This window comes from Rhinolophus ferrumequinum, chromosome 24 (assembly GCF_004115265.2).
Source record: "Rhinolophus ferrumequinum isolate MPI-CBG mRhiFer1 chromosome 24, mRhiFer1_v1.p, whole genome shotgun sequence".
Classification (NCBI taxonomy): Eukaryota; Metazoa; Chordata; class Mammalia; order Chiroptera; family Rhinolophidae; genus Rhinolophus; species Rhinolophus ferrumequinum.
The window spans coordinates 5448203-5471440 of NC_046307.1; the positions used below are offsets into that span (position 1 = coordinate 5448203).

At 38.8% G+C, this 23238-nt stretch overlaps 1 protein-coding gene across 7 annotated transcripts in view; it reads right to left on the minus strand.

The window, feature by feature from the left end:
- NSD1 (nuclear receptor binding SET domain protein 1) overlaps positions 1-23238 on the minus strand; it is a 164757-nt gene that overhangs the window by 118825 nt on the left and 22694 nt on the right. The window lies entirely within an intron of this gene.

Consider the following 23238-nt stretch of genomic DNA (forward strand, 5'->3'; position numbering starts at 1 on the left):
CTCAAGTACTACTCCAATGGGTTTATATTTTGTTTTTCTTAAAGGATTTTTTTATTATTATTATTTTTATTGGAGAAGGGGAACAGGACTTTTTATTGGGGAACAGTGTGTACTTCCAGGATTTTTTTTCCAAGTCAAGTTGTTGTCCTTTCAGTCTTAGTTGTGGAGGGCGCAGCTCAGCTCTAGGTCCAGTTTCTGTTGCTAGTTGCAGGGGGCACAGCCCACCATCCCTTGCGGGAGTTGAACCAGCAACCTTGTGGTTGAGAGGACGCACTCCAACCAACTGAGCCATCCGGGAGCTCAGCGGCAGCTCAGCTCAAGGTGCTGTGTTCAATCTTAGTTGCAGGGGGTGGAGCCCACCATCCCTTGCAGGACTCGAGGAGTTGAACTGGCAACCTTGTGGTTGAGAGCCCACTGGCCCATGTGGGAATCCAACCGGCAGCCTTCAGAGTTAGGAGCACAGAGCTCTAACTGCCTAAGACACCGGGCCAGCCCGGGTTTATGTTTAAATATGGGAAAGATGAAGTCGCTGTTTATTAAAAATGAAGAAAACTACAGTGGTCCCTCATTATCCGCAGTTTCCCCTTACAGTTACAGTTGCCCTCTGTCAACTGAGGTCCAAAAATATTAAATGGAAAATTCCAGAAACAAACAATAATTAGTTTTAAAATGTGCACTGTTCTTAGTATGATAAATCTCAAGTAGTCCTGCTCAGTCCCATCCTGCCCAGGATGTGAATCATCCCTTTACCGTCGTATCCATGCTGTATAGGCTACCTGCCCATTAGTCATTTTGCATCCATATCAATTATCAGGTTGACAGCCCAGTTATCACAGTGCTTGCATTCAAGTAACCCTTATTTTATTTAATAATGGCCCCAGAGCACAAGAGCAGTGATGCTGGTAATTTACACATGCCAAAGAAGTGCTTATCATGTATCATCAGGTCAGTCGAAGCCTAACACTACATCACAATGCCGACATCATTCACCTCATTTCATCTCATCACGTAGGCATTGTATCATCTCACATCATCACAAGGGTGAGTATAGTACAATAAGATATTTTGAAAGAGAGATCACATAACTTTTTATTAGAGCATATTATTATAATTGCCTTATTTTCTTACTAATTATTGTTGTTAATCTCTTACTGTGCTAATTTATAAAATAAACTTTATCATAGGTATGAATAGGAAAAAACATAGTATATATAGGGTTCAGTACTATCCGTAGTTTTAGGCATCCACTAGGGGTCTTGGAATGTATGCCCATGGATAAGAGAATACTGTAAACGAGAAGTAGGTTTTGGGAATAAACATCTGGAATTTGGTTTTGAACAAGTATGAAACTCCAATTTCACACCCTAGTGAAAAATGACAAGAAAGTCACTGTATATATGAATCTGGAATTCTGGGAAGAGGTCCAGGTTAGAGATATAAATTTAGTAGGAGTCATGAGGGTCCAGATAAAAGAGCATCAAGAAAGTGAGTATAGACAGAAAAAGGCATCTGATGACTAAGTCTTGAGGCATAGAAATAGGTAAAGATTCTTTTTAAGTTCTGCAGGGATCACTTGACCAAGAGATTCCTTAATTCTCTTCATATTCTCGGGGTGGGGGGGTGGAGAATATGAAAAAAGGGAGAGATGGAAAAAAGGAGAAAAACAGCGAAGTTCTTAGAAATAACTTACCCCTAATGGTCTAATCAATTTTAATATCGCCTCCTTGGAGAGCAACATGGCATACCCCTTTGACGCAATACTCACTTTCCTGGAATTCCATCCTAAGAAAATAATCCAAAAGAAGGAGAAAAAACTAAAGACTATAACATTTTCTCTGTATCTTTAACTGTAACAACAAGTGAAGATAAAAACTAATTGAAACTACAAGAAAATGACCAAGCAAATTTAGAACAATTTGCTGCTTTATTAAGCAGTCATTAAAATTTACTATGTGAAGCCAGAAAAATATGATAAAAAATACAAAACCTTTAAAGATGTCACTATCACTATGAAAAAATTAAATGTGCATAAAAGAATATGCAAATTTTAATTGCTATGTATAGAACTCTGGTGAGTTTCTTTTTTTTCCTTTTTAAACTTTCTTTAATGGAATTGTTTTATGCAATTCAGGTTAAAAAGATATAAAGAAGTAAAACTTGCCAAACAAGTTTTTTCATTTCTCTCATTTTTCCTCTAGTCATTTAAGGATACATTGTTTTAATAACACTAAAAAACCTTAGGTCGGGGCAGCCGGATGGCTCAGTTGGTTAGAGCAGGAGCTCTCAACAACAAGGTTACCGGTTCAACTCCCACATGGGATGGTGGGCTGCGCCCCCTGCAACTAAAGATTGAAAATGGCAACTGGACTTGGAGCTGAGCTGCGCCCTCCACAAGGAGATTGAAGCACAATGACTTGGAGTTGATGGGCACTGGAGAAACACACTGTTCCCCAATAAAATTTATAAAAAAACAAACAAACCTTAGGTCACTTGATAGTAGAAACTATTGTCTTATCTCTTTCTGTCTCCCTAGGCATCCCATATTAGTAGATGCTCAGATGTTTGCTAAGTTGATAAAATTTAGTTTAAGTAATTCATGTCGAATCATTCATTCATTTACTAAGTATGAAAAGTGGTAAACAGTGATTACTTCTACAGGATGAAAATTAAGGAAGTTTCACTTTCTATTTTTTTTACAGTAAACACTTATTTTCAAGGAAAATATTTTGATTTATATTTAAGCATTTTATAAATATTCGGAGTGGCTTATAACTAGACACAGGGATGGAACAAACAAGTCCTCTGGGAACTCACAGTCTCTGGAAGAGAGAAATTAGCAAAATAAAACACTATAGCTGCTATGGTTGGAGTGGAGGAGTCTGAGGGAAACGTCACTAGCTTTATTAGTGACATTTCTCAAAACAAAGTTAAAGAGATAATGACAGTCAAGATAAGAATAGGTGGCTCCTTCTTGTGAAATGACACTACGATCTAGATACTATTTATTTTCAATTAATATTTCACTATTCCCACGTCAAAAGCTTATACACCAAGCTGTCCAGTTTCTCTTTTAGACAATGCTCTTTATCGTTTCATCTCCTCTCTGCCTGGAATTCATCTCTTTCTTCTACGTCTCTTCAGGAAGCCTTCCATCAACCACTATCCCTTGGCTGGGCAAGTGCCTCTCCACCGCATCCTATGCCTATCTCTTAGCTCATCATTATATTGTGTTTCCAGTTTATGTTTATCTATTCCACCAGTTCAAGGTGTTATTCACTTTTACATCCCCATTATCTGGGACAAAATACATGTTCAATAAAATAAAAACATTTTAAGTAAGCGGAAACAAGCTACAATGAGCCATTTTCTAAGCAGCAAAACTAGGTGCCTTCTGTCAACTTTAGCACCTCTCAAAACTTATGGGTTCGGACTGGCCCGGGCGGCTCAGGTGGTTGGAGCGCCGTGCTCCTAACGAAGCGCTGACAGGTTCTGTTTCGATTCCCACATGGACCAGTGAGCTGCACCCTCTACAGCTAAGACTGTGAACAACAGTTCTCCCTGGAGCTGGGCTGCCCCAAGCAGCCGGAGGTTGGCGTGAGCTGCCCCAGGCTGCTGTGCGCCGCCATCAGTGGCTGGTGGCCAGTGTGAGTGTCCAGCAGCCAGCGTGAGCAGCCGGCAGCCGGCAACAGCTGCGGTGAGCGGCCAACCAACAACTAGCGACCGACTGCCTCAGCCGGGGGAGCGCAAAGCTCATAATACCAGCATAGGCCAGGGAGCTGTGTCCTACACAGCTAGACTGAGAAACAAAGTCTTGAACTGGAGTGGGAGAGGAGGCAGAAGAAAAGGGGGGGAAAATAACTCACATAAAAAAAAAAACTAAAAAAGAAAAATAACTTATGGATCCTTCGAGCACATTAAGCTAAGCAAGATAGGTCAGACAAAGACTAGTACTGTATGATAGCACTTATATGTGAAATCTGAAAGTTAAATCTGTAAAAACAAAACAAAGGAGCAAAATGGTGGTTATCAATGGATGGGGCAGGTGTTTAAGGGCATAAACTTGTAACAAGTATTAAATAACCACAGAGATCTAATGCACAGTATAATGATTATAGACAATACTGTACTATAATTATGAAATGTGATATCACTACCTTAGCAATCGTATTACAATATATATAAATGTATCAAACTAACATGCTATACTCCTTTAAACTTAATGCTACATGTCAAATTTATTCAATTAAAAACAACTTACAGGTCCTTAATCCACAAAACCCTCATTTGTCTTAAAAAGATAAACGATATAGGGGCGAATGGGTGGCTCAGTTGGTTAGAGCGCGAGCTCTGGGCAACGGGGCTGCAGGTTCGATTCCAACATGGCCCTCCGCAACTAGAATGAAGTCAATGAGCTGCCGCTCAGCTCCCAGTGGCCAGATGGCTCAGTTGGTTAGAGTGCGTGCTCTCAACAACAAGGTTGCCTGTTGGACTCCTTGACTCCAGGCAAGGGATGGTGGGCTGAGCCCTCCCCTCCTCCCCCCCCCTCCTCCCCCCCCGCCCCCGCAACTAAGATTGAACACAGCACCTTTAGCTGAGCTGCCGCTGACTTCCCAGATGGCTCAGTTGCTTGGAGCGCGTGCTCTCAACGACAAGGTTGCCGGGTTCGACTCCCGCAAGGGATGGCGGGATGCGCCCCCTGCAACTAGCAACAGCAACTGGACCTGGAGCTGAGCTGCGCCCTTCACAACAAGACTGAAAGGACAACAACTTGAAGCTGAACGGCACCCTCCACTACTAAGATTGAAAGGACAACAACTTGACTTGGAAAAAAGGCCTGGAAGTACACACTGTTCCCCAATAAAGTCCTGTTCCCCTTCCCCAATAAAAATTTTAAAAATCTTAAAAAAAAAAAAAACATAAACGATATATTTAAACACATCTACATTAAAGGTCTTTACTTCCAAGATAGTAAAAAATCCGTCTCTATCCCCCAAACTCCCCAGTTTCGGAATGGACAATACAACTAAATTTGGGACAGGGGTAGGGTAGCACATCAGAATTAAATCAGGCTATTAAATGCCCCCCCCCGCCCCCCCGGAGTCAGTCACCAGCCCACAGCAGCTCACGCCCACCTCCAGATGCTCACAGCAGCCCAGCTCCAAGGAGAGCCCGTTGTTCACAATCTTAGCTGTAGAGGGCGCAGCTCACGGGCCATGTGGGAATCGAACCGGCAACCTCGGTGTTAGGAGCACAGCACTCCAAACACCTGAGCCATTCGGCTGGCCCCAGGCTATTAAATTTTGAAACTATAGTTCTGTAAGCAACCTTCAGATTACCAATAAATATCCCACATATCCAGATTTTGGAAAGGGGGTACTTTGGCTATTCAAAACAAATGTTCCAATATGACAGGAGTAGCTCTTTCCCCAACACTTACTCACCATGGGAGCTTAGTTAGTTATTAGACTAAGTTATTAGACTAACTTAGTTATTCACCAGTTAGTCTAATCATACACTGGGTACACTAAAATATTTGGTTTTCTGCAAAGCTATGGAGTAACCCTAGATTTTGGGAAGGATCACAGATCAACCTTCCTCCCTGAAGCCTCTCTCAGCTCTAACTTCAATCTCCCTAAGCACAAGTGAAAATGGACACCCACTTCTAATGTGTTACTGTATATTAGAAACATCCCCAGACACTTTTCAACCTAAGCATTTATAATTGTGTGAGTATTCAAAATCATTGTAGGGTCCCCGGCCCTCTTCACAGAACTGACAAAAAAAACCAACAAAACTCCAGCCCAGTTTCACAACTATATTTCATTCAAGTCAGAACTGCAGAGGGGTTACAGTGCACCTCACCACATCATACACGGAGCATTTGCTAAGTAAAATAACTGTACCAAACATAGTGATCTAGCCAGCTACATTTGGGCGCAGTAAGAATCAGGCACTGTGCTGAACACTTAATTATCTCACAACCTCTTAGCAGTAGCTTTTAAGGATGGGCTAGGAGGGCATTTTTCTCCATACAAAAGATGAGAAAATAGAGGCAGAAATTAAGACATTTTCCCAGGTTCACAAAACTAGACCCAAAATAGGAATGCAGGGATTTAAACCTGACTCCAGTAATAATGCTTTTTACATTGCACCAGTCTAATTCCCAAAATATAAACCAGAATTTTCTTTACATGGGAGTCTACACTTTACAAATGAATTTTCCACAATATTTAAATACAACTCACATTCCCCCACACATTTTGGAGATCCAAACATTCCTTGATCAAGAACAACTTTAAAAAGTCTATTCACATGAGCAAAGTCAATGACACTGTTCCACAGCCATCAACACATTTTTGGATTTGCAAACAGCCTTTTCTTGAGCCAAGTAGGGCACTTACTAGGATCGGTTTGGGAAAACAATGCATAGTTTAGAAAAGCAATAATTTAAATGTGCCTTACTCTCATCACTTTTTAAATGGCCAAGAAATGGACATAATCTAGATGTCGGACAGAGACTTAGCTAAATCAATTACAGAACATCTATACATTGGAATGCTATACAGAAATTTTACACACACCCTTATATACTAAGTGGGGGAAAAAGGTAACAAAAACGTAGTTACACAATGATTTCCAATTTTATAAAAACATAATTTTCAAATGCAAATTTACCTAGGGAAAAGTCTGGAAAGATAGAGGTCAGAATGATAATAACTCTCTGGATATGCCAAGTGATGTTTTTGGCTTATCTATATTTTCCAATTTTTCTACACTGAACACATATGATGCATATAGTTTTAATTCAATTTTTTGTCATACATCACAAAAATAACCATTTTAAAGTGTCTGATCCAGTAGTTTTTAGTATATCTTGCATAATATTTTTAAGTGAAATATTCTTAGTTGGTAATTATTAATATAGTTCTATCATGCAAGAATTTATTTTCCCAGTCTCAACTCAAAACTGCAAAGGAAATGTTCAACTCGAGTGGTATGATGTAGTAAAATACTATAAGCATATGCATTACTCTCACCTCCCTCACAGCCACATAATCTAATAAACGTATATTTTAATTATCAAAGCTCTTTCAACATCCATTATATCACTGGAATCTCAAAAACCAGGTGAGGGAGGTAACACAGATTTTATCTTATATTTACAGACAATGAAACAGAGGCTCAGGGTGACCTTTCCAGAGATCTAGATAGAGCCCATTAGCAAAAAGCAGGGATTAGAAGTCAGCATCTTCTGACCCCTCCTCCATCACACCAACCACCGAGCACAGAAGTGAACTGCAATACTTAACATCTTCTCCCACCAATCCGACCTACCTGCAAGGGGGCGTCAGAGCTCAGTCTGTTAACTTCTGCTGAGGAAAAAATGGGACCTGGCACCCAGATAAGCAAATCTAGCAAGGAGCAGCTAGACAGATGATCTCTGGCAGCATTACAGGTTTAGCCGGCAGCAATCTGAAGCCAAAGACTAAAGATTACTGTGTAAAAATTAATTGTAACTAAGAAATGACCCTTGCTTACTGGATAGATCCCAGGGACAATAGAAAGCCTGATCAAAGGGACTCACTGAAGTCTTAGAAAAGGACAGAGGAAAAGTAGAGAACTGATCGAAAGAAAACTGGAAAGCAGAGCTGGGTTGGTCATGGAAGCTGATCTATAGAGGAGCACGTGGTGAGGTTGGGCTGGGCGGCTATCAGCGGAAGCCCAGCTAGAGCATGGAGCTGTTCAGAGGGGGCAGCCTGCTCACGAGGTAGAACAGAACAGGAGGCCAAGGCCTTTGGTTTAATTAAGCCTTTTGAATTCTCAGACCCACAACAAAAAAGGTCAGGTGACAGTGCAGAAGACAGGCCTGAAAGGTGCAGCCCTCTAGTAGCCCCTGGAGGCTTAAAGAGGGAGGACAAATACTCTGTGGCCTAAGGCAACAAAAGAAATTTGTAGCAGTTGCTTGTATGTTATACAGGAATTGAATGATTTAAACATTAGTGCAGGGCCTTCCATGGGCTTTCAATCTGGGGTATTTCATTAACACTGACCATAGGCATTTTCCCTACAATAGATAATCTAGTGCCAAACCATTTTGACATATTAGATAAATCGATTTTTTTCTGTGTAGTCTTTCTGCCCATATATTTTTCTTTCAATGTTTGAGAAATCTACTATGCACCTAGCACTTCTCATTTATTATTATATCATCATTCAACTGCTGGGTATCACCTGGAGATTATTTTTCCTTAGACTTCTGCTTTTGTCTGTGCCTTTTAGAGATTTTTTTGAGTGCTAGAGGAAGCAGATCAATGGTTCTCAACCCTGGCTGCACATCAGATTCACCTGAAAAGTTTTATAAAATAATACAGCCCCACCCCACCAACCTGAAGATTCTTCTGATTCAGTACATCTGAGGTTAGACTCTTGGCACCTAATTTTTTTTTAGAGATCCATGGGTGATTCTAATGAATAGTCATAGTTGGAAACGAATGCATTATATAACTAGTAAGTATTTGACTATAATTACAGCACTGAGTATGTTTTGGGCGGGGGAAGTAGGATAAAACAGAGTAATTTCAAGAGGTATGATACTGACACACAAGCAAAAGGCAACTGACTACACAATTCTAATGTCTAATTCACAAGAAAAAGGAAGCTTTTAAGTTAAGTCCTCACTTAACATCGTTGATAGGTTCTGAGACTTTAAGCAAAACACATAAGGGCAGCTCGATGGCTCAGTTGGTTAGAGCGCAAGCTCTGAATAACAGGGTTGCCAGTTCGATTCCCACATGGGCCTGTGAGCTGTGCCCTCCACAATTGGATTGAAGACAATGAGCTGCTGCTGAGCTGCCAGTGGGCAGCCGGATGGCTCACTTGCTTAGAGCACGAGCCCTTAACAACAAGGTTGCCGGTTCAATCCCCACATGGGATGGTGGGCTGCGCCCCCTGCAACTAAGATAGAAAACGGCGACTGGACTTGGAGCTGAGCTGAGCCCTCTACTAGATTAAAGGACAATGACCTGGAGCTGATAGGCCCTGGAGAAACACACTGTTCCCCAATATTCCCCAATAAAATTTATTTTAAAAAAATAATAATTATATATATGTATATAAAATAAAACCAATTTTGCCAAAAGTTAATTGCTATAAACAAGAGTTAAATTCCTAGGCATCTCATCAACATTTTAACAAAACACTGATGGAGGACCTGCTACATTAGATGCTCAGAACCAGAAACTAAGAACATTCATGTATTTTCTCTTTTAAACTTCCTAGTGATAATGAGGCAGGTATTAATTACTATCTCCTTGTTATATAGGAGTAGAATCTGAAGCTCAGAAACGGGAAGTGAGCTGGCCAAATGACAAACAGTGCCATGTCTGTACTCTGTTCAATCGCCTATGCTCTTTCCACTAGGTCACAATACAGAAGACAAAAAAAGAAACACCAGTTATGTTTCAACTTTTAGTGCTGGTAACCGCACTTGACACATTAATAATCTCTATCTTTCCATGAGGGAATTGTACTTCTAAAACTCTCACTGAGCAAATGTTCCTCACAACACCTTTACACTATAATTCAACTAACAGAAGATGCCCCTGATCTCTTCAAAACAGACACATCATACATATCTGTGCTCTTTATTGTACTTCTTTAACCTGCATCAAAACCGATCAGTGTTAAAAGGCAAGTCACCAATGGTAATACTAAACTTGAGCCTAGAGTTATCTTATGTTTAGAACAAAGACATAATCTTCAGAAAACATAACCAATTTGTATATAGCTTTCTGAAATTAAAAAGAACAAGTTTTACCCATAGTAACCTAAACTTTTCATGTACCTTTAAAAAACAAAATGATGCTCTCTGATACATCTAAGGGATTTCCTCAAGAAAACAAAAAGGCTAGAACATCGGGCCTTCTATTCTACTGCCTTTTCCTAAAGCCATGCTGTCTTACATCCCCCATCCCTCATACCATGGAAAGGCCCAGGAAGGACACAGGAAATTTTAGCACAGGCTGTGGTGCTCTACAAAACTACGTATGACTAAATCCTGACTGTAAATTCAGACAAGTTACTTAACTTCTCTGAACCTCAAGTCCATCATTTGTAAAATGGAGATAATGTAATTAGAAATAAATGTTTACAGAGGGTCTGGCACAATTCCATTACAAAATAGGCACTTAATAAACGACTGGCATATATTACTTTTGAAATTCACCCACAGCTCATAATTCAAATAACTGATAACCTTAAGTCAAAGATAAGCTTTGGTTATCCAGACAGTTATGTCACTTTGGGGTCTCAGTGACAGCCCTGCCAGGTTTCTGAAGTCCCTCCATGGCTGCTCCAAATCAGTTACCACCTCAGCAGAGGGGATACAGGAGAGGAGATGCCTGTGAGTTCTTTTGTACTTTTCTTTGAGGCAGTCCTTTTATGAAACTAAACTATAACAAACCTGCAAAATGTCACTTTCATTCACTCAACAAATATCTACTGACCTGGGACCAGACCCTGGGGCAGTAGACCCTACAGAAATGATTACAACATAAATTAGTAAAAGATAATAAAGTTGCAACAAACAAACAAACCAAGTCTAGATTAAGGTTTGAATCTGTCTTCCAACTTTATAATAACACACCAGTCTTAACTCTGGTGGGATGCTCAGCCTTCAAATAAACAGGATGACAGTCCAGGTCCCGCGAAGGCTCTACAACATGTCCATTCCCTAGACGCAGTCAATGTATAATCTCATGCAGTTAATTCCCTTCGAGCTCATTTATAAAATGGATGTGATACAAATTTGATATCAGCTCCTGGTTAAATATTGTCAGAAGTGCTATAAGTACTCAAATATATATAAGTTGTAGGACTTTAATCAAAATGCCAATCACATTAAGTCAGTCTCATCAGAACAAAGCTTTCTAATGAATTAAAACCAATTTTAAAGCAACCCAAACTTAAGTAAATTAATCTGTTTACACTTGATTATTAATATGCTTATAACTGATAGTAGAAATTAATTTGTCAATCACCTGAAGATATTTTAAAAATCGTAATTACTCATATCCTTCCTTATAATTACTCATAAAAAATGGCTTAGTTTAAAAAGCTAATTAGGCGTACTCTCCAGAGCATGTTTAAGATCGTGTTTCCTGGCATATGTTGTCAGCTTGGCTCAAATAAACTTATAAAAATTCAAAAATAAATAAATAATTTTTTAAAAAGCATAATTAGGTATAACACTATACTTGGATACTTAAATGACTAAAAACAAGATTCCTTCCAACAAAAAGCACTAAAAAAATGATAGAGCATTTTCACATATAATTTGAAATTAGTTTTTGAATACATTTAAAAATACATATTTGTCTCAGCACTAGTTATTTTTTATCATAATCATTAATCAGTAAAATAAAAGTAATTTTTCCACTTAGTCTAAAAAAGTAGCCACAGAATTTCTTTTTTAAATTTTCAATGGAAGATATCAAATATATACAAAAGAGAAAAATAGTACAATGAATTTCTTGGCAACCATTACTCTGTTTCCACAAATATCAATTCATGCTCTCGTTGTTCATTTATAACCCTGTCCACTTCCTACCTACAACTTGCATTCCACAGCCCCCATCCCTGGATTATTTTAAAACAAATTCCTAGATATATCATTTCATTCATATTATTTCAGTATGTATCTCTAAGAGGACTCTCTTAAAAATTAATGTTAATTATCTCTTTGAATATACTATTTTAAAGAACTGAAGTAACTAACAGTTTCAGAACAGTCCAAACATATTTGGCTTCTTACCCCCTTGCCCTCCTTCACACATTTGTCACACCAAGTTATTCCCACCTCTAACAATGTACAGTAAGTCCTCACTTAATGTAGTTGGAAGATTCCGCGACTTTAAGCAAAATAACATAATGAAACCATTTTTACCAGAGGCTAATTGGTATAAAACAAGAGTTAAGTTCCTTCATCATCAACTGTATTTTTACATTTACTGGTTTAGGTGATCTCTCCCTCAGGGCTTCTCAAAATCCTTCTGCTGAAACTCCGTCCCAGAGATAGTTTCAATTGTGGTCCTCAGATGTAGTGCTCTGGAGAGTCTCAGGGGCTGCCCAAGAGATTAAGAAGAAATCCTGCCTGTTCTCTACCCCAAATCAAAGCAGCTCCATCCTTTTCCTGTTTGATACTGGTGTTCTATATGATATTTCATTTGAAGTTAAAAAGTAAAAAACAGGGCCAGCCCAGCGGCTCAGGCGGTTGGAGCTCCATGCTCCTGACTCTGAAGGCTGCCAGTTCGATTCCCACATGGGCCAGTGGGCTCTCAACCACAGGTTGCCGGTTCAACTCCGCAAGGGATGGTGGGCTCCGCCCCCTGCAACTGGGATTGAACACAGCACCTTGAGCTGAGCTGCTGCTGAGCTCCCGGATGGCTCAGTTGGTTGGAGCGCGTCCTCTCAATCACAAGGTTGCCAGTTCGATTCCTCAACTCCCGCAAGGGATGGTGGGCAACTAGCAACGGCAACTGGACCTAGAACTGGGCTGCGCCCTCCACAACTAAGACTGAAAGGACAACAACTTGAAGCTGAACGGCACCCTCCACAACTAAGATTGAAAGGACAACAGCTTGACTTGGAAAAAAGGCCTGGAAGCACACACTGTTCCCCAATAAAGTCCTGTTCCCCTTCCCAATAAAAAAAAAAAGTGATTATTATTAAAAAAAAAAAAGTAAAACACACAAACCAAGTCCAAGTTCTTAGACTGACAAATAAAACCGCTCCTGCTTACCCAAATTCAGGGCCCACCACTGCCTGCATCACACGATTTATCCTTAGCAGTTACACCAAAATCTCATACTGTTACACCTTTAAGCCCTCAATCCTGCTTTTTCATCTATTAAAGGCATGCTTCCTTTCCCTTTCTGGCTAATGTCTACTCACACTTCACAATTTGGCTCTAAGAAGCTTCTCCTTGGACCAGGCAAATGTTCTTCTTGGGTCTACTTTACCCCTACTAAGCCTCTGCATGTCCCCCCATGCATACCTCTCATTACTGCACTTCCCATATTACATTGAAATTAACTCCACATTCTAAGTCTCAAGGACAGGGACAATCATTTTTTTATTCATTGTTTTTGTTTTTTTTTGTCTTACTCAGTTTTTAAACTCCAATACTTACTAGGTCCTCAAAAGTCTGCTCAAACACTATCATCAACAAAACTTAAGACAATGCAGGTGCTCAATTAAGTATTTGTTAAAACAAATAATTCATCCTGTAGATACATGCCTTGTTTCCCCGAAAATAAGACCTAGCCGGACAATCAGCTCTAATGCGTCTTTTGGAGCAAAAATTCATATAAGACCTGGTATATAATGTAATGTAATATAATATAATATAATATAATATAATATAATATAATAATATATAATATATAATACCAGACCGGGTCTTATATGAATTTTTGTTCCAAAAGATGCATTACAGCTGATTGTCCGGCTAGGTCTTATTTTTGGGGAAACACGGTACATGCTCAATTATGGAATAACGTACACACAAAGTTAATGGCTACAGTACTATTTGCAATAGCAAAAGTTCAGGAAACTAAACATCACTAACGGACAAAATTATAATACATCCACATAGTAATCATTCTGCAGCCATAAAAATGAATGAAACAGCTCTTTGTGCACAGATATAGAATGATCAGATATAGTAGTTGGAAAAAAGGGAAGGTGCAAAAAATGGTATAGCATGCTACTACTGGAAAAAAACCAAACATACCTGGAACGGAGATTATATGCATTTGCTTGCATATGCATAAAATATCTGAAAGGACAACACATAAGCAACTAATAACTAATTGCCAGGGAGGGAAACTAGGTGATTTAAAGACTTTTCACTATAAATCCTTTTACATCTAAAGCATGTAAGCGTTACAAATTTAATAAATGATGCCATTTTCAAGCAGGAAAACAAAAAAGAATGGTTGTAAAATCCTAACTGAAATAAAAGTTTTCTTTAAAAGGCATTTTGAGAGTGAGTCTAGAGCAGAGAAAAAGTGGGCGTTGGTTGGTACGAAGCGTTTCTTCTCACCCAAACTGATGTGAACACACAATCTAATACTGAATTTTAAACACAAGGAAGCGGAACGGCAGACGCTGGAGGTGCTCACAGCCTTTTCAAAGTGACTAAAACTACTCGGGCTCCCTTTGGCCTTTACTCAAGGTGGTCCCTCTGCCTAAAATGCTCTTTTAATTCCTGTCTCCCACTGTCATCCCCACCCTCCCAGCCCCTTTTATGCCCACATTAATTCGTACTCGACCCTTCGATCCCAGTCTCCATGCCACTTTCCTAGGGAAGCCTCTTAGAGCCCCGAACTAGATCAGGTCTCCCTGGGAAGCATGCTCAAAGTTACTTACACTTCTCTTCCTAGTCCTCAGTTTAACTGTAATTATATAACTATTGTGGGATTACTCGTTTAATGTTTGTCTTCCTCCCACACCCCCAAATGAACTATCCATGAGGGTAGGAGACCCTTGTGTTTTGCTCATTGCTATATTCCCAGCACTTAAATCAGTGGCTGGTACATTACTGTTCAGTATTTGTTGAATGATAAATGAATAAATGAAAGAACAAAAAAACTTAATGTGCAGAATACATGTCAGTAGGAAAACGTACACTTACACATGCATGCAAAGAGAAAGCTTGAATGCACAAATCTGCAAAGCATCTGTTGAAGTGTCACACACATTTAAAACTGTAGTCAATGGGCACTTTGTCCTCCAGCTGCCAAGTCTACTAAAATATTCCAGAAATTTAGCTAGTCTCCTTCAGTGGTGTATGGTGTGATTCCCACACAGAGGTAGGGATGACACAAGTACAAAAAGCAGTTGAGAAAAGAAAGTTATTTATTGCTTGTGCTAAGAGGCTCCTGATACTAATATGAAGGGACTAGAAAAAACAATGTAACTCACAGTTTATCAGTATTTCTTAGATTCTCAAAACTAAATCTGTTGGATTTATGTAAATTCTGTATCCAAAGTTTCTGGTGAACAAACTGGATCAAATACCAACTTGATGAATATGAAGAGCCAACAGGTCTTAAATCTACTGAGACAAATAAGTATGTTGAGCTTATCAGCAGCATGTATAATTTGAAAACCCAATGTTTGGGGGCCAATATTTAAATTTTTAAAGAAAAATCTAGACATTTTAAAAACTGGGAACAAGCTGAATCTCAGGGTAAGGGAAAAAAATTTCTGAGAACTTCTACTATGTGCCAAGCACTTTCACTTGTAATATAACAGAATCACAAAAATTCCAATAGGTGGGTATAACCTCCATTTACTATTGAGAAACCCAAAACAGAAATCTTCCAATGAGACCTCATTAATTCTGTGCTCAATTCTGACTGATCCCCCAAAGTCTGGGTATCTACCATCATTCTCTCTCCAATAAGTTGGACCTGGGCTCTGGACTAAGTTCTGAAGTTAAAGAAAGAATCCTGAGGTCACCTGAGGCTTTTTCCCAAAAATACAAAAAAAGGTTGTTAAAAGCTCTTCCAACAATGTATATCTTGCAAAAATGAGCCCTTCTAGATTTTTAATGTACTAATCAGGAAAAGTAATAACAAAAGCCAATTTAAAACACTACAGGCAGGGGCACCGGATGGCTCAGTGGGTTAGAGCATGGGCTCTCAACAACAAGGTCGCTGGTTCAATTCCCACATGGGATGGTGGGCTGTGCCTCCTGCAACTAAAGATTGAAAACGGCGACTGGACTTGGAGCTGAGCTGCTCCCTCCACAATTAGACTGAAGGACAGTAACTTGGAGCTGATGGGCCCTGGAGAAACACACTGTCCCCCAATATTTCCCAATAAAATAAAATAAACCAACCAAACAAAAACACACACACACACTACAGGTAAATGCAGACAGTATATTGGATATACAACCAGAAAAACTAGTATTAATAGAATAATCTGATATTTAGTTTTTAACCCCTCAATTTCAAAACACTGAGTTTGAAGTCACTGAAATGAAGAAAAGGTAGAATTTTTTTCCACCTGAATGTTCGTATCACATAAGCTTTGCTGTAAAATAGATAGGCTGTATCACTTGCCTTTCTGAAGATTAACTTTTTAAAACTTTACCCTGCAAGTTATTATTTTAAATGACATTCACCACATATTATAGTCAAATCTTTAACATTATTTGCCCTTCCAAGAATAACCTCTAAACAAGAGTTTCAAAATATTATTTTCTGTAATTCATATATACATTCAAAGTATCTTCCTACTCATCACAGAAATTAATTACAGGAAATTAACCCTAATCTTCTGTGACCACATCTGTGATAATATAGGCCAAAACCAAAATCAATTAAATAATATATATTTACAAGCTCTACTTTGATGAGTTAAAAGGCAGATAACTATTTTGGACAATGGTAACTTGAGTGTACAATAATTTTCTCCAACTGATACAGTCTCTGGCAAGTCCCAAATTATTTTCTTTTTACATCTCAAAAATACAAACCTAATTTTCCTTTCTGCAGGCGGATCAAAATGAGAAATGACTTAGTTATTTACCTCCCAGAATATTTATTCACTCTTCCCGCAAATATTTATTGCTTACCTACTTACCAGAAACTGAGCGGCCTCAAGGATACAAAATAAACACAACAAAATTCCAAGCTTGAAGCTGTAAGTTTAGTGGGAATACAGGCCTCAAAAGTAATCAAAACATATTATGAAAAATGCTGTAACAATATTAGGAGCACAGAAGAAGTTTTTACCCTCTTTTCTGAAAACCAAGAAGACATGCTAACCAAAATGACAATAGGACTATCAGACTACCTAGAAACATCCTTCCTATTAACCAGCAAAATTGTGTATGTAGTTAATTTAACTAACAAATTACTGTTTCCATTTATTAAACCTTAAAATAATAGATGTGCTTATGAACAAAATATGTTGACATACACACCAGAACTTGTATGAATAAGTATTGTCCTTATGAGGCCATTTAAAAACTCTTGGGCTAACGTACACAGGAAATTGATAAACTTTTTCTGCTAAGGGCCAGATAGTAAATATTTTAAGACTCTGTAAGACACACAGTCTTTTTTCCAACTACTTAACTCTCTCAACACAAAAAGTCAAATAGTCAAAGACAATATGTAAAAGAGCCATTTTCCAAAAGAACTCTACATATGGTTACTGAAATTTAAATTTCATGTAATTTTAGTATGTTACAAAATATTTTCCTTTTGATTTTCTCTCCCCCATTCAAAAATGTAAAAGTATATTTGGCTCATGGACTGTCACCAACACAGGTGGTAGCTAAAGCTGGTAGTGTCTGCCAAACACTATCACTAAGAAGTAGACTCTACTATCACATTATAAAAACCATTCATGTTCATTTCAAGTCACACTTAAAACCTAACCAGTTATCTACTACTAGTTTAACTTCTTCACCAAATTCAATCCTTACTTGATTTTACCTGACAAAAGCAGCAAGGTCTGAAGACAATTACAAAAAGTAAAATCCAAACATATTTTGAACAAAGGCTACCACAGTCAAAAGTGTCTAAACCAAAATCCGATGAAGTATGGGAAGAGGAAACTTCAAGGGCTAATCCCTCCACAAAAATAGTAAATAAATGGGGAAAACTATCACAAGCAACTGTCAGAACTGGGAAACTACTAAAAGGTGTACACCAACCCAGCAAATGCTTAACCAAGAAAAGGGCAGGGTACCTCAAAAAGGGAAATACGAGAATTGTCATCTATGATCCAACAATTCCACTCCTAGATATATACCCAAAAGAAATGAAAGAAGGGACCCATATTTGTATTCCCATGTTCATAGCAGCACTATTCACAGTATCAAAAAGGTGGAAATAACTCAAATGCCTACCACAGATAAATGGATAAATAAAATACAGCATATTCATACAATGTAAGATTATGCAGCTATAAAAAAGAATCAAGTTCTGATACACGCTACAACATGATAAACTTTAAAAGTATTATGTTAAGTGAAATTAGCCAGACACAAAGAGACAAATTTTGTATGATTCCACTTATATGAGTAACCTAGAGAGAGATTCATAGAGAGATCTCTATAATTGAACAGAAGTTACCAGGGGCTGGAGGGAGAAATAGGGAGTTACTGTTTAATGGGTACAGAGTTTATGTTAAGGATGACGAAAAAGTTTTCACTACAGAGAGTGGTAATTGTTACACAACATCTTATACATAATTAATGCCATGGAATTGTACACTTACATATGGATAAATGATATTATGTATACTTCCCCAAAAAAATGGTACCAATCAAAAAAAATCAATGTAATATATTACATTAATAGAACATGAGAAAAGAACACATGATCACCTCAATAGATGAGAAAAAGGTTTTATCAAAATCCAACACTCTTTCACGATAAAAGCACTCAACAAATTAGAAATAGAGGGGAACTTCCTTAAATAATGAAGCGTATTAATAAAGCTGTGGAAAAATCCACAGCTAATACCATATTCAATGGTGAAAGACTGAACGTTTTCCCCTTAAGATCAGGAACAAGAACAAAATACTTTAACAACTGCTATTCAACACTGTACTCCGAGTTCTAGGCAGAGCAATATGGCAACAAAAATAAATAAAAGGCACCCAAACTGTAAAGGCAGAAGTAAAACTATCTCTACTTGCAGATGACATTAATACTATATACAGAAAATCCCTTAGAATACACACACACACACATACACACACAATATTAGCGCTAACAAATTCAGCAAGGATGTAGAGTACAAAACCAACACTCATATATCACTTCTGTGTCTATATAAGAGCAATGAAATATCCAACAAAGAAACTGGGAAGAATTTCACTTTTCAATAACATCCAAAGGAATAATGGTGAAGGACTTGTACACTGAAAACTACAAAAGATTGCTGAAAATAAATGAAAGAATGCCAAAATGAATTAATAGACATCCAGTGTTCACTGATACGAATTTTTTTTTTAATTTATTGGGGTGAAAATTGTTAGTAAAATTACATAGATTTCAGGTGTACAATTCTGTATCACATCATCTATAAATTACATTGTGTGTTCACCACCCAGAGTCAGTTCTCCTTCCATCACCATATATCTGATCCCCCTTACCCTCATCTCCCACCCTCCACCCCCCTTACCCTCTGGTAACCACTAAACTATTGTCTGTATCTATGAGTTTTTTTTGTTTGTTTGTTTTTGTGGTTTTTTTTTTTTTTTTTACTTAGACATTTATCATTTATATCCCTCACACTGTGGACCCCCCGCCCCCATCCACTATCTCTCTGACATCGCACCGAGCCATCCCATTTCCAGTATCTCCACTCCCAATGCTGTACTCTGCCTATTGTAAATGTATACATACCTACATATACATATATATATGTAATATTATAGTTGGCATTCATTATTGTTCAGCTTCAGGTGTACAGTGCAGTGATCGATACGAATTCTTAACAGTTAATATAGCAACACTCCCCAAAATCATATAGATTTAGTATACTTATGAAAATTCCAAAAGCCTTTTGGAGAAAAGGAAAAGCCAAATCTCACATTTATATGGAACTGTAAGTAGACAGAACAGCCAAAATAATGTTGAAAAAGAAAATAAAAATAGGAGGACTCATACACCCTGAATTCAAAACTTAACTACAAATCTACAGTAATCTAAACAGTGTGATACTAGCTTAAGAATAGACATATAGAATAGAATAAAATTGACAGTCCAGAAAACAAACCCTCACAAATCTGTTCAATACATTTTCAACAGTAGCGGCAACACCATTCAGTGGAGAATATTCTCTTCAATAAATGGTACTGAGACAACTGGATCACTACATGCAAGACAATAAGGTTGGACTCCTCCCTCATTCCATATACAAAAAGTAGATCAATGGCCTAAAGAAATAAAACTCTTAGGAAAAAACATAGGAATAAGTCTTCATGACCTCAGATTTGGCAAATGATTCCTAAATTTGATACCAAAAGAACAAGCAATAACAAAACAGACAAATAAGACTTCATCAGGGGCCGGCCTGGTGACTCAGGTGGTTGGAGCTCCAAGCTCCTAACGCTGAGGTTGCTGGTTCGATTCTCACATGGGCCAGTGGGCTCTCAATCCCAGGGTTGCCGGTTCAAATCCTCGACTCCCGCAAGGGATGGTGGGCTGCACCCCTTGCAACCAGCAACAGCAACTGGACCTGGAGCTGAGCTGCGCCCTCCACAACTAAGACTGAAAGGACAACTTGAAGCTGAACGGCACCCTCCACAACTAAGATTGAAAGGACAACAACTTGACTTGGAAAAACAGTCCTGGAAGTACACACTGTTCCCCAATAAAGTCCTGTTCCCCTTCCCCAATAAAATCTTAAAAAAAAAAAAAAAAAAAAAAAAAAACTTCATCAAAATTAAAACTTTTGTGAATTAGGGGGCGGCCGGATGGCTCAGTTGGTTAAAGCGCAAGCTCTAAACAACAGGGTTGCCGGTTCAATTCCCGCATGGGCCAGTGAGCTGTACCCTCCACAACTAGACTGAAGGACGACTTGGAGCTGATGAACCCTAGAGAAAGTTTCCCAATATTCCCCGATAAAATTAAAATAAAAATAAAAACGAAGTTCTGATAAATGCTACAAGGATGAACTTTGAAAACACTTAGCTAAGTGAAAGAAGCCAGACATAGCCAGACACAAAAGATTACATACTGTTTTGATTTCATGTACATGAAATATCCAAGACAGGCAAATACATAGACATAGAAAGTAGACTGATGACTGCCAGTGGCTGTGAGATGTGTATGGGGAGTGACTGCTTAAAGGGTATGGAGTTTTCATGTGAGAGGATGAAAACGCTCTGGGACTAAGCTGAGGCAGTAGTTGCACACTACCGTGAATGTATTATACCAAATGCCAATGCATTACACAAAGTTGGCCCTCCATATCCAAGGTTTCCACATCCATGGAGGATCAAAAATATTCAGAAAAAAATGTTACATTGTTGCTGATGTGTACTATGTACAACTGTTATAAACATGTAGACTTTTTTTCTTGTAATTATTCCATAAACAATGCAGAATGAACAACTATTTACATAGCATTTACATTGTATTAGGTATTATAAGTAACCTGGAGGTGATTTAAAATACACACGGGGATATGCATTACATCATATGCAAACACCATACCATTTTATATTAGGGACTGAAGCATCTGCAGATTTTGGTATCCTCAGGGGTCCTGAAACCAATCCTCCACAGATACCAAGGGATGACTGCAAAACGGTTAATTTTAGGTTACGTGGATTTCACTTCAATTTTTTAAAAAGTGGAGTGAGAATATTGGGGGTGTATAAGAGAGCAGATGTAATTTCAGAAATTTTCAGAAATGACTTCATTTTAGTTGTGATAATTTTAAAACTTTAGATAACATTAAGTGTGGATTTGAGCTAAGTTTATACGCAAGAGAAAGAAAAACATAAATACACACAAAAACCTGTACATGAATCGTCATAGCAGCATTCATAATAACCAGAATGTGGAAACAAATAAAAAAATCCATCAACTGATAAATGGGAAAACAAAATGTGGTATATCCATACAATGCAATTATTATTCAATCACAAAAAGGAATGGAGTACTGATACATATATCATATGACATGGATGAACCTTGAAAACATTATACTAAGTGAAAGAACTCACAAAAGACGACATTTTATATGATTTGATTCATATGAAATGTCCAGAATGGGAAATCCATAGAGAAAGAACAGATACAGTAGTTGTCTAGGGCTGAAGTGAGTGACTGTAAAGGTGATGAAGTTTATTAAAATTTAGATGGCTGTGATGCATGTGCCACTTAACAAATACATTAAAAATCACTGAATTGTATACTTTAAATGGGTATATCGTATGGTATGTGAATTATACCACAATAAAGCTGCTAAAAATTTAAAACGTGCCAGCCTGGTGGCTCAGGTGGTTGGAGCGCTGTGCTCCTAACGCCAAGGTCACCAGTTCGATTCCCACGTGGGCGAGTGAGTGAGCTGCACCCTCTACAGCTAAGACTGTGAACAACAGCTCTCCCTGGAGCTGGGCTGCCGTGAGCAGCTGGAGGTGGGCATGAGCTACCGTATGCTGCCGCGGGCTGCTGTGTGCTGCCATGGGCTACCATGAGCAGCCAGTGGCCAGCGTGAGGGGCCGGCAGCCGGCAAGAACTGCCGTGAGCTGCTGTGAGCTGGCGACCAACTGCCTCAACTGGGGGGAGCGCAAGGCTCGTAACACCAGCATGGGCCAGGAAGCTATGTCCTACACAACTAGACTGAGAAACAATGGCTTGAACCGGAGTGGGGGTGGAGGGGGGAGGAGGGAGGAAAACATATATATATATATGTATATATATACACATACATACCTATATATAAATAAAAGAAATTTAAAACATGATGTTGGACCCTTACCTCCCACCATATACAAAAACTCAAATATATCAAAGATCTAAATGCAAGAGCAAAAACTTTGAAACTTTCAGAAAAACCGCAGTGGTAAATTCATCACTACTTTGGCAACAGATTCACAGAAAGAACACCAAAAGCACAAGCAACAAAAGAAAAAATAGGTAAATTGGACCTCATCAAAATTAAAATGTTTGTGCAGGACTCTATCAAGAGTGATTAGACACCCACAGAATGGGAGAAAACATTTGCAAATCATTTATCTGATGAAAGTCTAGTATCCAAAATATATACGTAACTTCTACAACGAAACAACAAAAAGACTACAACCCAATTAAAAAATGAGTAAAGGAGGGGCCGGCCCAGTGGCTCAGGTAGTTGGAGCTCCGTGCTCCTAACGCCAAAGGCTCCCGGTTCGATTCCCACATGGGCCAGCGGGCTCTCAACCACAAGGTTGCCAGTTCAATTCCTCGAGTCCCGCAAAGGATGGTGGGCTCCGCCCCCTGCAACTAAGATTGAACACGGCACCTTGAGCTGAGCTGCCGCTGAGCTCCCGGAAGGCTCAGTTGGTTGGAGCGCGTCCTCTCAACCACAAGGTTGCCCGGTGGACTCCCACAAGGGATGGTGGGCTGCGCCCCCTGCAACTAGCAACGGCAACTGGACCTGGAGCTGAGCTGCAGCCTCCACAGCTAAAACTGAACAACTAAGATTGAAAGA